At 39.3% G+C, this 13,766-nt stretch overlaps 1 protein-coding gene and 1 long non-coding RNA gene across 3 annotated transcripts in view; one reads left to right on the plus strand and one right to left on the minus strand.

Annotated features, from left to right (window-relative positions):
- whrna (whirlin a) overlaps positions 1–13,766 on the minus strand; it is a 274,824-nt gene that overhangs the window by 160,222 nt on the left and 100,836 nt on the right. The gene's annotated exons all lie outside the window — the stretch shown is intronic.
- On the plus strand, positions 8,714–9,576 carry LOC125782432 (uncharacterized). The gene is made up of 2 exons (XR_007425110.1): positions 8,714–8,955; positions 9,458–9,576. It is a non-coding gene; the product is annotated as an uncharacterized LOC125782432 (long non-coding RNA).

The following is a 13,766-nucleotide window of genomic DNA, read 5'->3' on the forward strand; positions in this document are numbered from 1 at the left end:
CAGTAGACAGATCCTTCAACTTTTAGCCAATAAACAGATCCCTCAATCTTTAGCCAAAACGCAGCTCCCTCAATGTTTAGCCAATACGCAGCTACCTCAATCTTTAGCCAATTGATAGATCCTTCAATCTTTAGCCAATAAACAGATCCCTCAATCTTTAGCCAATACACAGCTCCCTCAATATTTAGCCAATGAACAGATCTCTCAATCTTTAGCCAATACGCAGCTCACCCAATATTTAGCCAATATGCAGCTACCTCAATATTTAGCCAATGAACAGATCTCTCAATCTTTAGCCAATACGCAGCTCACCCAATATTTAGCCAATATGCAGCTACCTCAATCTTTAGCCAATAGATAGATCCTTCAATCTTTAGCCAATAAACAGATCCCTCAATCTTTAGCCAATACGCAGCTACATTAGTCTTTAGCCAATAGGCAGATTCCTTAGTCTTTAGCCAATAAGCAGATTCCTTAGTCTTTAGCCAATAGGCAGATTCCTTAGTCTTTAGCCAATAAGCAGATTCCTTAGTCTTTAGCCAATAGGCAGATTCCTTAGTCTTTAGCCAATAAGCAGATTCCTTAGTCTTTAGCCAATAAGCAGATTCCTTAGTCTTTAGCCAATAGGCAGATTCCTTAGTCTTTAGCCAATATGCAGATCTTTCAGTCTTTCCCCTTAGATCACTAAGTCAAATAATTTCTAATTAGAAATTGCCGGTTTCAAGAAATAAAAAGCAAATCATGTATGTGTTTATATGCTTTTAACAAAGGAAAGTAAAATGATCTCATGTTCATATAAAGGGCAGTATAAAAAAGCTTTAGAAAAAAGTCAGAAAAAAACAGAATCCTGCTGAAATACACAGTCATTCTTTCTTCCCTTTCTTTACTCTCTCATATTCCCACACACTCACACACACACACTCTCTGATCAGAGATGTAGGTTCTTCCACAGGCCGGCTGATTGAGGGGCACAGTGATGAACTGAAAGCTCCTCTTGGCTGCGGCTCATTGGCCTCTGATAGCCTGCGATGGCTGCTATCACTTTGCAGATCAAATGTAGTCCGCTCTCTCTCTGTGAGATGCTGCCGCTCCAGCAGAGTGTGAAATGATTCCGGACTCTGAACTAACACACACACACACACACAAACACACACATAGATATACATCCTACAGTGCTGTTATACCCACTGATGGTACCAATCCCAACGGAGTGCTCTGACCACCAGGCTCAGCACGCAACACTTAGCAGTGGACAGTAACTATTATGTGCTTTAGTCATTATCTCTCTTCTTGCTTTCTATTTTTATAATTATCTTTCTAAAGGCTCTGTTCTTTCAGGGTATATTTAATTTAATTTATATCTGATGTGTTAAAATTGTCTTGTTTCGTCCAGGTTCTACTTGTATAACACACATATTGGATGTGTCCGAAATGGCTCCTCACTCTCTCATTAGCAGTGTGCTATATAGGGAGAGACTATTTAGTTCCCCATTTTAGGGATCTATTGCACATTGGTCATTTACGTATCACACAGCTGGATTTACGACATGTCAGTGTCTTTGGTGCAAAAAATATGTCTTGCACGGCTTGAAACACACAAAAGGCATGGACTAATTCTCTTAATAATCATGGCTGTGTTTTGGGCATAGCGTAAAATAAGACAAACAGTGTGCCAGTTGTCATTTCCTTTTAGAGCCAGATGCACTCTGCCTTTGGAGCGTTCGTATCTTAACAGTGCGGAGCTTTTGAGTGTCTCAGCAAAGGAAACTGATCTGTTTATTCACGCTGTGAAGGTTTTATTCTGTTTATTGTTGCTGTGTATACATGCTGAGAATGCACAGTGCGCACAGTGCTCCTGCATGGCTAATATAGGATTGCACAGATGACTGCGGACAGTTGTCAGGGTTTTAATCAATCAGTGGCGCAGCTGTTTTTCCGGCCACCAAGCTAGAAACATGCTAGACATTTACCTGAACACACCTCACTTCCAGTGAATGAAGCAGAAACTTTAGCAAGTCTAATTGGTGGGTGGCTATTGGGGAGTTTAGAGAATCTATGTTTTAATAAAAATCCATATTTGATGCCATGTAACAGTAATGTATTGCAAATGAAAACAATAAAATATATTGCAATATAGATATTTTGCTTAATCCCTAATCCTGAAGAATTTCTATTTAGCACTAGAAATATGTGTGATGCCCTTACCAAATAATAAACTATTACATTATTTTCCAAATAATTTAGTAATTGGTTTTACTTGACAAAGTTAATTGGTCATTGTTCCCCTATTATTTGTTACGTCTGCTTTTAATAAAGCTTAATAAGAGTTCTACTCACTCGGACACGTTCATATCAATCACTACCACACACAATTTCAGTTGCAATCACTCAGAGCACTCAGATCAAAAGCTGAATACAGAAAATAAACAAGTGCGTGCACCGGGAAAAACGTGAGTATATTAAATCAATCCTTTCAAATTATGCAAGTGCTGCAGTCTGCTCTCTCTCTTGTAGCACACAACAAAAGAGAAGTCCATGTAGAAATCACTACTCATAAAAAGAGCATCACACACACTCGTGCCGGAGCCAGCAGCAGTGGCTTTTTCCTGTTCTACACACAACAGCTTTCACAGTGATAAGTAGCAGCGGCACAGATTGCTTTCATGGAGCTGCAGAGCTGGAAAACGCAGAGCTGAAAGAAATGAAAAGGTGGAATGACTGGAATGAACAAAAGCGCTGGAAAACATATGTGTCTGAGAGCGAGCGAGCAAGTGAGCGAGAGAGAGAGACGTTCCGTACCCCTGCAGTGAACAGTGATAAATAAAAGGCAGCGTGGCAGCAATGAACCTAATGTGTGTCTGTACTCCAAAGCGCTGACTGGGACATTGCCTGATAGAGTGTGTCAACAAATGAACAGAATACGGTACAGAGAGAACAATGTGGTGAGGGGAGAATGTGCACTGTAGCATCACTGTAAGGAAACAGCAGCAGTATGCAGTCAGGAGAAGGGATGTATGATACATTTCATTTATATCATCATCAAGACAATTTTTTGAGACAGTCACATTGCGTGCAATTATATAATCTTATTATCAGAATTTGTCAGTAATCTGATTAACGAGTTTACAGGAACTTGGGTAGTCAGATTTACATGAGTCAGGCAGTTTTTTTGCATTTGCTTTTGTCGAGGTACTGGTGTTTTTTCTTTTACCACTGACAATTGGCAAAGCCATGGACAATTGGCAAAGCCACCAGATAATTCATAGTTTCCTCTAAAATCAAGGGTATTAAAAATAGTTTATCCTGTTTTTGTTGGAGTCACTGTCTCTACATCGAGGTTGCATCAAAAAGAAATACAACAAAGTATAAAATTCAGCTCAGTGAAGCACTTTAAGCACCAATACCTTTCAGTAAGATTTCTTGTAGACTTGTGCTTTAAATACAAAACTTTAAAACGACAGGATGTTTGGGAACTGTTGAAACAGTGTATTTAACATAGAATTTAAGGTAGAAGGATGTAAAGGTGGAATGGAAATGATAACTTGTTTGCTAATCATGAGTCAGATATCATACATTTTTTCATCTTGTTAACTAGTCTAGCAGGATTTAGTAACTTTAGCAACTTTTTCAGACACATCTTGTTTAACTAGTCTAGCAGGATTTAGTAACTTTAGCAACTTTGAGTGAGAAATAAAACTTTTGGCTAGCATTAGCTTAGCTTCTCTAAAAATGCAGCATGTTTTGGAACTGCTGGTCTGTAGCTGCAGCTGCAGCTGAGGATGGATTACATTGACATGCAGGAAAAATGGCTAATTTTAAGGATCAATCTCAGGTTTATATGTATCAATATTGGGTCATTTTAGGGCGTTTTCACACCAGCACTATTTGGTCCGGTTAAAACGAACTCTGGTCCGTTTGTAACTTTAGTGCGGTTCGATTGAGCAGGTGTGAAAACAGTAATCGAACTCGGGTGCGAATCAAAAGAACCGGACCGAGACCAGCTAGAGGAGGTGCGGTCTCGGTCCGGTACCAAACGAACTCTGGAGCGGTTCGCTTTGGTGAGAATGTGATCTGGTCTCGATCGGATCCAGCTATTAAATATAGTCCATTTATTTGAGCTAAACTGCTGATAAGACGCAGTCTAAACTGATATATTAGCCAGATAACGCTAATTACCACAGCTAAGAACAAACGCTGTGTCCGTGTGTGCGGTCTTTGCTGCGTTCACTGCTCACGGCCGTGTAACTCTGTTTACTATGTTTACATCTGCGGTGCACATATAAACGCCATGTTTAAAAGCGCAGCGTTTCAGCGTTCAGTGTAAAAACACATATATGCGCTGAAACACAGAATCTTCTCGCTATATTTACTTTTTTTGTATATGTATATTTACTTCCACGCCAGACCATGCTCTGACCAATCACAGGACACAGCCTGCTCGCGTGTTTATTGGTGTGCATTTTGGTGCATTTACATTTATGCCTGTGTGAAACCAGACTAAACAGAGGGAGAAAACGCTCCAAGTAAACGAACTCATCAACTGATTCGGACCAGAGAAACGAACTACAGGTGTGAAAACGCCCTAAATGATTTTTTACAGGACCTGCTAATTTGCAGAGTATTGTATACCGTGTGCACACTCAAACACACACAAACACACACACACACACACACACACACACACACTCATACACACTGACAGAGGTTTGCTCTTGGGCTCTCGCTGTTTATTTACTGCTCTGTCCAGAGGGGCCAATAAAACACTCGAGACCTGAATTAGAAGTGGAGCTCTGGAGGCAACTACGGTGAAGCAGCAGACGGCATGTGTGTGTGTGTGCGCGCACGTATATGTGAGATGCTCCACGCAGAGCCCTGACAACCTGACGTAAACACAGAGCTTCACAGGAAAACAACAGCCAGCATACATAAACATGCAACCTGAGTCCACTCATGTGAATTAGCATCACAAAAATGGCCAATTAGCAGATGATAAGAGGCAATTGGGTACGGTTAGCAGTGCTGCACACTCAGAATATTATTATGCGATTATACAGCTAATAGGTGGGCAAAACCAAGGAGGCATTTGCATGTGTTTGAATGGGAGTGAAGCTGGGAGGCAGACCTGAAAGTCCAAGAAACCAAGAAACCAATATAGAGCCAGTATACAAGATCAGCGACCTGCTTTTTAAAGCCATGCATGACTCCTATTTAGCTCATTGTGTGTGTGCATGTCTGCCAGACAGAGTGTTTGCTGTGTATTTAGCAGATGTATTCATCACAGCAGCATAAAAAGAATGGACAAAATGCAGTAATGAACCTGCCAAAGCATGCAAATCCTCGCTCATGATTCACACACTCCCCACCGATCCATCTTACTCTTTGTTTTCATTCAGGCCGTCCATGGCATCTCATTTGTGTACCCTTCACTGCCCTTCACAGTCTGATTGTCAACACGAACAATCTCCCTCTATGCATTACAAGACTACTCGACAGTGGTTCTGTTCTAAAGAGCGGAGCACAGAGCGCCGATAAGAGTGCAAAATCAGCTTCAAAAAGCCACGCTATTTAAACTTACATTTTTATGTTTTACGTTTTTTTATGTTCTATCCTCAATTTGAATTGTAGGTCAGCTGCACCACAAAAGGACATTGAATTGCACATATATTATAGGGGTTGGAATCACAGAGCATATCACGATACGATATTATCATGATAGTGTGATTCTGAGATACTCAATATATCATATATATATATATAAGAAAATTCTCTATGATACTGCATCTGTTCACAGCATCTGTGTTACTGAAAAGAATAAAATATTCCTAAATTAGTAAATTGGTGTCAGTTTTACAGATATATCGCAATATCTATACTGCGTCCCACCCCTACTGGGCATGCTCTGAACATTCTTATGATGTTATTGAGTGACAGACTTCTTTCACTGAAGAACTATATGTATGTATATGTATTTTCGGACTATAAGGCACACCGGATTATTAGGCGAATTATTAATCAATGAACGTCTTTTTTCTGGTCTATTTTCATACACAAGCTGCACTGGATTATAAGGCACATTAGGCGACACTAGTAAGGATGTCTGCATCGTGTGAGCAAGTTAGCAAGGGTGTCGACATTTTCTTTTAAAGTCAAACGAGCGCTGAATTTTAATAAACACAGATTTCTTTCTTGAAAACCATTTATTTGGGTGAGTAAAGCGCTTCTGTTTATTTACAGTAAGCTTAGATGTCCAATATTTTGTCTAAGGGTGAGTTTTTAGTAAAGTGTTTCCAGCACTAAGGCTGAGAGCAGCAGCATTAGCATTAGCCCGATAGCGCTATAATGAGGAACCCTGAGTGTTCCTGTAACCCAAGGTGCTATCAGCTAGCAGTTTGTCCCACATAGCTTGTTTTAACATGGTGAACCTGCAGACTACAATCCAATATACCAGCCTAGCGCTGTGGATAGCAACTAATGCTAAATCTGCTGCATCCAGCCTTAGTGATGGAGAAACTTCACTAAAAACTCACCCTTATAATGCTGTACATTAGCGCAGTGGTTTTACTGCTTCTTAATACCTGACTGGTAGAATTTATACATAAGGTGAACTGGATTAGGTGCTCTGACGATTTTGGGGAAAAGGATTTTAAATGCACCTTTTAGTCCAAAATAGAGTACATTTTATTAATATTTTGGAATGGAGACAAAGAAATTCTGTGGTTGTGATTTTAAAGATCTTTAACATTGACTAAGGTTTTAGTATTTGTAATCTGGATTAAATAAAAAAAAGGAACTTGGCTTAAGCTTTGTTTACAATATACCTTATATGGTCCTGCTTTATTTAGTATTCAATTTTGTACTGTACAGCAATAAACATAGAAGCTGTTTTTTAGAATATATAAAAATATGACCTATGTGACAGTTTACATTTCACTGTTTAATGCAGTACACATATTTATCACATAAAGAGGGAATATAAACCAGTTTATAGAGCATTCTGTGAATTCTGTCAATAATCTGTTAAAATAAATGAACTAAAGACCCGTCTTTTTCTTTTTTTCTTCCCCCTCCTTACAAAATTGTACCATGTGGTTGTACTGTGTGGAAACTGAACCATGATGTGTGTGTACTGTTACACACCTAGTAACCTGTGATCATCCAATCCATTTGAAATACAATCGGTCTAAAGCGCTGCCACTATGAGCAGGAGGTCGCCGGTTCGAACCCCAGCTCATGCAGCTTTGCCATCAAGCTGCTGGCGTTAGAGGGAGCAAAATTGGCCCTGCTCCTTCCGGGTGGGTAGATGGAGCTCTCTCCCCACATCACTCCTACGGTGATGTCTGCAGCACAGGGCGTCTGTGAGCTGATGTACCAGAGCCGAGCCGCTGTGCTTTCCTCCAAGCGCGCTGGCTGCTCGGCAATGCTGCATCAGCAGCTCGAAAAGAAGCGGTGGCTGACTTCACATGTGTCGGAGGAAGCATGTGTTAGTCTTCACCCTCCTGGTGTGTTGAGGTATCACTAGTGATAGGGGGAGTCCTAATGAATGGGTTGGGTAATTGGCTGTGTAAATTGGGGAGAAAAGGGGAAAATTAGAAAAGAAAAAAAAAAAAAAAGAAATACAATCAGTGATTGGTCCCAAATCACTGCTGAAATACAGCAGACATTTTTACATTCTGAAAAAACATATCAACATATTAACCAGATTAACTTAATTAAAAAAAAACTCATTTAGTGGTAAATTGATGCATGGTCTTGAGTTTTACACTCAATGTAACCTACATTTTATTAAAAAACTAATAAAAAAAAGAGTAGCACTTTTTAAAAGAAATGTAACATAAGAAAGGTAAAGGGCAAATATTAACCATGTGAGCTGTTTATATTGCTTGCAATTTAGGTGAAGCGAGCATGTGTAAAACATTTTAATGTAGAATTGCTTAATTTTGCTGAATTAAATACAAGTAACAAAGTAAACGAGTAACAAAAATATGAACACCACACAAGGGTTAATACACTAAATCATTCACCAAGTAAAGAAATATGAATACTTTCTGAATCCACAGTAAGTTAATAAGATAAATGGCTGTAAAACAGTGTAGAAAGACTGTGAGTGTGATTGTGGAAGACAAGGACATTAGAGGCATCCTTCACTAGGCCACAAGCAGCTGGAAACAGAGAGACTATAGGACTTTAGGATAAAGCTTCATGTTGGTGTTGGTGTATCAGACCCTCCTGATCTCTCTGCTGTTCTTTCAATCCATCCATCACTCTATTCAGTGCTGCATCCCCTCGGCCATCCCTCACTTTTATTTATGAGTTATTCATAAGCAGTCACCACCCAGACAGGATGACAAAGGGATTGGGGAGAGGAGGGAGAAAGGTAAGGAGGGAGGGAGAGAGAGAAAGAGAGAGGGCAGCCAGGCTATTTGAAATTGAAGTGATCTTATCAGGAGTTTGCGTGTTTACTTGAAAAGTTCAGGCGTCTTGTTAGCTCTGCTGAGTCAGAGAGACCGGGGTTTTATCCTGTAACAGACAGCAGCGGAAAAACAAGATCACACAACTATTCTCCTTCAGAACTGTCAAACAGAAACTCGGTACATCCTAACACGGACACACAAGCCCCACAGATTAAACTATATCTAAGTTTTACCCTTTGTGTATTAGGAGTGTAAGAAAATATCAATATAAGCTGCGGTCCAATCTGAAGGGAGCTGGCCAACTAGGCAGCATTTGCAGGCAGCATAGGCGCGCTCCCGAGAAAAGGACTGTCCCATTCGGAAGGTAGCATGTGCTGCCTACCTGGGCAGCTGCCTTATTTTACCCCAATTCTGAAGGCAGCGTGAGATGTATCCTTCACGGCGAAGGCAATCCCATGATGCATTTCACCAGCTCAGAGTTCCAGCGCTCAGATTTAAAAACATGGCGGACGGAGCCGGCCTGCCACGGAGTTTCTGTACAAATGTAAGTAATTCCCGCCTGTATTTCCACTCACCGCTGCGTGGGTTTATCAAACTAGCATATTTTAGACTGTTTTAAGTTGTTTTCCATCGTTGTTTTCGCCTGTACTTCATTTAATGTAAGACCTGACCGGCGGAAGCTACCGTTAGCTTATCGCGCTAATTTACCGGGTAAGCTAACACGCATCTAGCCGACTTACAGAGTACCAAACGCGGCTGCAGCGCTGAGGAAACCCCCGCTAGGAAACAAAGATACCCTGGCCGTCCAGTATAAAAAGTTTTAACTGTTTTAAGTCACTGTTACGTATAACTAAGTGATTTACTGTGTAAATAGTGTAAACGTGTAGAATAACCTGTAATTTAGTGATTTAATGCGTAAACAGTTTAATTGTTAGAGGGAATAACTAGATTTACCTGTAACTGAGTGATTAATTGTGTAAATAGTGGAATTATGAGCGTGTTCTCCATAAACCACTGTTACTAATTCAGATTTATTTTTTCCACAGGGATGAACGTGGGCCGGGGAAGGTGAACGCTGGTCAGACCGGCTGGAGGCAGCGTTAGCTCCCTTTATGAATATATATTTTTTTCTTTGAATGTAATAAAGTTTTCTCTCTTAACATTATTATTTTTGCTTGCTGTGTGTTTATTGTCACTATGCTTATTGTAGTATCACATCTCAACTAGTGGGTATGGGTAAATAAATAAATAAAAAGTTTATGAATCATGTGTTTTATGCAACTAAAAGGTAAAGATAAATTAGCTGACTGTGTATGAATGTACTATTGTGTGAAACGTAGCTTAGTTTGATTATTTAGCTCTGATGGCTCCTACAAAATATTTATTATATTATGGTTTCATTACTCATGCATTTCTATGAAGCATCTAATCAAAAATAAATTAAATACATAAATAAAACTGACCATACTCTGAGAATTAAGTGAGGAAAAGTGTAGAATTAAAGTAAATCATGAATATTTAAATATATGTAATATTTGGATGAGTAAAAGAGAAATAGCTGCCGCTGCATTTTGCCACTGATTTATCCCGAGGTAAGTGATCATTAACTTTAGTTATTTATAAACAGCTCACGGGCACAGCGCGCTAGACGTGATGACGTATGCTGACTCCAGAGCGTGTCCCGAACGCGCTGCCTTATAAGATCCCTTATGGGTGAAAATGCTGCCGAACGAGGGAGCTGCCTTTGAAGGCAATGACTACCTAGGCAGCTCCCTTCAGATTGGACCGCAGCTATAGTCTATTTAAGTATTGCAATATTTGTGTCAATTTTCAAAAACACAGTATTGATTTTTAATTATTTGACCAAAGGAGAATTGGTCCCCCCTTAAATGAGAGCCTGTTTTCTCCCAAGGTTACTTCTTCTAGCTGTGAGGGACTTTTTCTTGCCACTGTCACTCTGGGATTGCTTTCTGTTCAATGTTTTATGTTTCGTCTGATTTTCTGTTCTGCTACCAGATTTCTGTAAATCTGTAAGAGGTAAAAAGCACTATATAAATACATTTTATTTGATTTTAATTGTTAGTTCACATGTAAAGATTTGGATTAGTGTCATGTCCTGTCTGTCCTCGTACCTGTGTGTGTTCCACGTGACCTGTGCCCCTGTGTTCTGTCCCAGTACTTTTCCACCTGTGTCAATTTGTAGCTCCGCCCCCTAGCCCCAGGTGTTTCTACTTCCCTTGTGTGTTATATAGCCTTTCTTCGTCACTTGTCCTTCGTCGATCTTTAAACCTTCCCCCGTTGTCTGTCTCGCTGTGTTTCTTTGTTGCCTTAGCCCTTGCTCCTAGTTAGTGGTTTTCTCCTTGTTTATTCCTGCGCACCTTTGTTCCCTGCTATTTTCCATTGTTTTCTCCCTTGCCCTGCTTAGTTTATTTATTCTTGTCTAGTTTAGTTTTCCCCTGTCTAGTTTAGCCTCTTGTTTATTTCCTTGTATATATTTATCCCTGCCCTGTTTAGTTTAGTTTTTATTCTGGTTCTCATTTAGTTCTTTGTTTTGTTTTCCTCCCTGTTTGTTTATATCATTAGTACTTCTTGTTTGTTTAGTATATGTTATCTGGTTTCTCTCGTTTGTTTTGGTTTACTTTATTATTCCGTGTTCACTGTTATTTGTTTATATTTGTTATTTATTTATATATATTTATTAAATTTCCCCTTTACCTGCACTTGCGTCTGTCTCCTCGTCTCCCTGACTGGGTCATACGTGACAATTAGACATTGTTTTTGAGTCCTGCTCAGTAGATAACACTATTGTACTCCACTGATTTCACTGATTATAATTGTATAAAAAGTAAAGTTTACTTTTACTCAGATTTTATAAATTTGATAGTGTGTTTTTATATTCGATGACAGTTTTTCTAAACACTGATTTCAACAATCGCAATATATCGCCTTGATTACAGCATTACAATATATTGTGTCAGGATTGCAGCAAGAAGAGGGCACAGAGAGTGGATGCAAATGCGAGCATATACATTTATTAAACAGAGATAAACCAAAATAAACATATACCAAGATAAATAAACAGACAGGGTAACTATAAGAACTACAGAACACACTAAGATTGAAAACAAAGAAAAACCTTTAACCTAACAGACATAAATTGTCCAAGATCCAACCATCTAACACTGAAAACACAGGGGCTTAAATACACATGGAGGGAACAGAAAACACATTGGGACAGGTAATAAGGGGGTGGAGCTACAAATAAACACATGTGAGAGAACTGAAGACATGGGGGGAGACAAAAACACAGATAGGGCCATGTGCTTAGGAAAGGTAAATAAACAAACAGAAGGCAGACACAGAACAGGACGAGAACGTGACAATTAATCAGAACCTCTGTATCTGTTTTTGGCAATACACAGCCCTAAAATATATATTTATAAAAATATTGGAACATATGCCCTTCCATTTTTATTGGGTAATAAAAAGAGCTGATCATGCCTTTGTTGAAATATTTGTCTTTAATGTTCAGAGAAGACTTTCTACCAGATTTTGGAGCGTTGATGCAAGGATTTTTTTGGTTTCAGCCACAATACTAATAGTGAGGTCAGGATTATGAATTATCACAACCCCACTTTATGGATTATCACCACCATCCCCAACTCCTCAACTCCCAATGCCAAAACTACTGGATGGAGCATCATCATTCCAGAGAACACAGTTTTAGTTCATACCCTTCCAGGCCAAGTAAACTGGCCTAGGCCTAGTTTATAGACTCCAGAGACTCCTATTCTATTTGCAATACTTCTCTACAGGAACTAGACAAGCTGTATATGTGCATTTGCACAGCAGTGATTATGCTTCACTCTGTAAAACATGCAGTGCACTCTCTCTCTCCTGCTGAGGTGTTTATACACATAAAAGCTCAAATCAAATCTGACATGTTAATGAACTCATGCATTTTTATGACCAATGCCTCTTTACCTGCCAAACACAGACATGCTCGAAATAATAACGTGGCATCAGGTGTAACAATAACTTACATATACTGTCAAAAGTGCTATTAAGTGGAGGGAAAAATAAACAAAAAGTAGTTATAGAGTCTCAGTGCTTGTCAACACTATAAATATGATGAGTTTTAAAAAGTCTGCTAAAAATGCTGTAAGATGAAAAAAAATATGGTTTTAGTCAAAGTTGCTATTTTGCTGCTCTGAGGCTCACTCCAGAGCCAGACCACCATATAACCTCATTACACATGATAAGTAGGGCCCCACAAAATAATGAAGGCCCCTGTGTCTATTAGCAATTAGAAGATAAAGCAAAACTGTCCTTCAGGACATGCAAAACAGAAAAAAAGACTCCACAAGAGTAAACTATGAGAAGAGCATTCAGTTCAACCTGTGATTTTTCTTTTTTAGGCTTGGATTGTCGTTTAATAATAGTTTAAAAACATATATAGCCACAGTAAGGTATTTAGAGGTGCACAGTGGCTCTCCATCACTTTAAAAGCTTTACAGATCAACAGTTAACGTACACTAACAAACTCTAAAGCAGAAAAGTGAATAATGAACATTTACTGATAGTTTTATACAGTCTTGTAACGTTTAAAAAGTTTAAACTCCCCCAAACACACAAACACACTCTGAGGGCCCTATTTTAGTGATCTATAGCACACAAGTCAATTATGTATCATGCAGCTGGATTTAGGACATGTTGGTGTGTTTTTGGTATCATGAGGGTGAAAATAAAAATGACATTCCCAGCTCAAAAGGTGCAAAAGGCATGTTCTGAAAAGGGGTGTGACGAGACACTAATATCACGAGACGAGACGAGACACGATACTGGGTTCACGAGAACGAGACGAGATTTAAACATAAAATTTTAAAGAAAACGTCAAAAATGAAAAAAAATATATAATCTCTTAAAAAGTCCATGCTAAACAGTTTTTTTCCTGCGAGACAGGTTTAAGCTTAACGAGAAATATGTTTAGTCATTGGAGCACCTGTGTTTTCCACTGCCAAAAGAGAAACACGCCAGAAATCTACCTGAACACACAAATAGATTAGTGACAGGAATAGACATGAAGTCTCTTTCTGATCGAAGCATTTCAATCAGGGAAGGCTCTGAAGTCTACGTCAGGCCCTGAAGTCTACGTCAACCAGTGAGTTCATGGCCTCTCCCACCTCGAATCGGGACCCTCAGACAGAGCTGAAGCCGGGCTGGAGCAGAAGGAGCTATAGCTACAATTAGCTATCTTGTGTAAATAACTATAGGTTTAAATCGGATCTCCGGTTGATTCTACGTTCTACAGAGACCTTAAATATACACTAGGGAAGCACGGTTTGACAAAGGAGC

Source organism: Astyanax mexicanus, chromosome 17 (assembly GCF_023375975.1).
Source record: "Astyanax mexicanus isolate ESR-SI-001 chromosome 17, AstMex3_surface, whole genome shotgun sequence".
In the NCBI taxonomy this organism is placed as follows: domain Eukaryota; kingdom Metazoa; phylum Chordata; class Actinopteri; order Characiformes; family Acestrorhamphidae; genus Astyanax; species Astyanax mexicanus.